The sequence below is a fragment of the Salmo salar genome, chromosome ssa01 (genome assembly GCF_905237065.1).
Source record: "Salmo salar chromosome ssa01, Ssal_v3.1, whole genome shotgun sequence".
NCBI lineage: Eukaryota > Metazoa > Chordata > Actinopteri > Salmoniformes > Salmonidae > Salmo > Salmo salar.
The window spans coordinates 124,485,400-124,488,429 of NC_059442.1; the positions used below are offsets into that span (position 1 = coordinate 124,485,400).

The following is a 3,030-nucleotide window of genomic DNA, read 5'->3' on the forward strand; positions in this document are numbered from 1 at the left end:
TTCAAGTCTAATAGCAAAGGGTCTGAATAAATGAGGTATTTCGGGGTTTTTTAATTCTAAAACCCTGTTTTCGCTTTAACGTTATGGGGTATTGTGTGTAGATTGATGAGGGAAAAAAGTAATTTAATCTGTTTTAGAATAAAGCTGTAACGTAACAAAATGTGGAAAAAGTCAAGGGCCCTGAACACTTTCCGAATGCATTACATATGAAGATTCGTTTAAGTGCGTTTTTTTTTTAAACAATACGTTTATATCTGCTATCCAATCTCAAGCCTGAACAAATACAGACGGAACAATCCGAACACATCTTTGCCATCTCCCTTTAAGTATGGTCTAGGCTTGTCTAGCCAGTAATAATGGTACGCAAGCAAAAAAAAAACGATATTGTCAGAAACCTTAAAGTAAATGATGTTGTCATGTCGTTGTTCAGCGATGACAATAAATCGTCTGATGATCATAATATATTTGTTAATGTATTTGGTGATGTTTTCCGACTCTATCGTGATAAATGATAGAATAACAATATTTTATGTACTGAAATAGCTACCGTTTTCCTAAAAACCGAACATGTCTAATTCAGAAGTGTCAGATAGAACCTTATGACAGAACCCAGATTGACATTTCAGAGCCGTAAAGGTTCTGCGACTGCACCCCAACCAAAAAGAAACGTATTTACAAATGTCGCAGGAGTTTGATAATGTGCACTTTAGGTACCTTTAAGGTGAGGGCGTTAATGGGTTATGAAAGAAGAATTCGCTACAAAATAGTTCTGAGATCTGGGATGTGAAAAAAATGTATGCTCAATATCTCAGAACTATGCTTGACATTTTTACATTTTTTATCATTTAGCAGACGTCCTTATCCAGATCGACTTACAGTAGTGACTACATACATTTTCATACTTTTTTCCGTACGGGTTTGCGTAGATAGAACGTTATTGACCCAATGACTCAAAATTCAGTTTTGCTGTAACTCAACATTAGGTTTATGCTACTTCATCCTCTGTGGAAACCCAACACCAGGTTTATTCTACTTCATCCTCTGTGGAAACCCAACACCAGGTTTATTCTACTTCATCCTCTTTGGAAACCCAACACCAGGTTTATTCTACTTCATCCTCTTTGGAAACCCAACACCAGGTTTATTCTACTTCATCCTCTGTGGAAACCCAACACCAGGTTTATTCTACTTCATCCTCTTTGGAAACCCAACGCCAGGTTTATTCTACTTAATCCTTTTTGGAAACCCAACACCAGGTTTATGCTACTTCATCCTCTGTGGAAACCCAAACACCAGATTTATTCTACTTCATCCTCTGTGGAAACCCAACACCAGGTTTATTCTACTTCATCCTCTTTGGAAACCCAACACCAGGTTTATGCTACTTCATCCTCTGTGGAAAACCCAACACCAGGTTTATGCTACTTCATCCTCTTTGGAAACCCAACACCAGGTTTATGCTACTTCATCCTCTTTGGAAACCCAACACCAGGTTTATGCTAGTTCATCCTCTTTGGAAACCCAACACCAGGTTTATGCTACTTCATCCTCTGTGGAAACCCAACACCAGGTTTATTCTACTTCATCCTCTGTGGAAACCCAACACCAGGTGTATGCTACTTCATCCTCTTTGGAAACCCAACACCAGGTTTATGCTACTTCATTCTCTTTGGAAACCCAACACCAGGTTTATTCTACTTCATCCTCTTTGGAAACCCAACACCAGGTTTATGCTACTTCATTCTCTGTGGAAACCCAACACCAGGTTTATGCTACTTCATTCTCTTTGGAAACCCAACACCAGGTTTATTCTACTTTATCCTCTTTGGAAACCCAACACCAGGTTTATGCTACTTCATCCTCTTTGGAAACCCAACACCAGGTTCATGCTACTTCATCCTCTACAGTCAAATAAGGAAGTCAAACACTGACAGGATATCAGATTGTTGAGATGAGCCTCAAGAATTGTTCCGATAAACCAAATTCATATCCTGTGTAAAGAATGTGCAGATTGTGATTGTTGTAAACCACCGTAGGACAGGGTGGCTGTTGAGCAAACACACAACTCTCCTGTGCATAAAAATCCTGATTCACGCATCCAAGATCATAAACAGAACACGGCCAACCCCTCTCAATGTTCCGGAATTTAGAATCCAAATGGTAGTAATGATTTACCCCTGGAATTAGATCTATGGTTCTAGCTTCCATAAGTGCTGGCTGAGTCTCAAATGACACCCTACTCTCTTTATAGAGCTCGCCTAAAAGACTGAAATTAGTTAGCTCTTCTCCGTTCACCAAAAGTGACGTTAGACATTTATCCAGAGCAACTAGCGATATACCTTGTCCGACAGCACATTTCTCACCTAGTCAGCTTGGGGATTTGAACCAGAGACCTTTTGATTACTGGTCCTACCTGCTACCCTAGGTTATACTAGGCTACCTGGGTGGTCCCGTGTGGCTCAGTTGGTAGAGCATGGTGTTTGTGATGCCAGGGTTGTGGGTTCGATTCCCACGGGGGACCAGTACGGAGAAAAAAATATATGAAATGTATGCATTCACTACTTTAAGTCGCTCTGGATAAGAGCCTCTGCTAAATGACTAAAATGTAAAACGTTAGCTGATGAAGATTATCTGATAGAACAAAATGTGTTCTCTCACTCTTGCTCTATGGGAAAGGAAGAGGTAATTGCTCAGCCAACCCAGATCTGAGGCAGAGATGTATAATGCTTTGTAAACAGTCAGGTGAATGTGCCCATGCCCCCATCTCTCCCTCTCCCAGGCATAAGCAGATCTTCAAGGGCAATTAAGGAAGGCTCTGGGAGTTGTAAGTTGAGAGATAGATATACACTGAATGTTTCCATATATACGCCTACTTGCAAACAAAGGGTTTCTCTGTTAACCCTGATCCTGATCAGAGTTTAGAGCAGCTCTTCTACAGTGGCTATACTGTGTTGACGATTCCCAGCACTGCTCAGGATGATAAACAGAAACAGGAAGTGATCTTCCATTGTCCTGTGGCTTGGAGAGGTC

The 3,030-nt window shown here is 40.7% G+C and overlaps 1 non-coding gene across 1 annotated transcript; it reads left to right on the plus strand.

Annotated features, from left to right (window-relative positions):
• The first annotated feature begins 2,446 nt into the window (after positions 1-2,446).
• trnat-ugu (transfer RNA threonine (anticodon UGU)) lies at positions 2,447-2,522 on the plus strand. The gene has a single exon. It is a non-coding gene; the product is annotated as a tRNA-Thr (tRNA).
• The last annotated feature ends 508 nt before the right edge of the window (positions 2,523-3,030 follow it).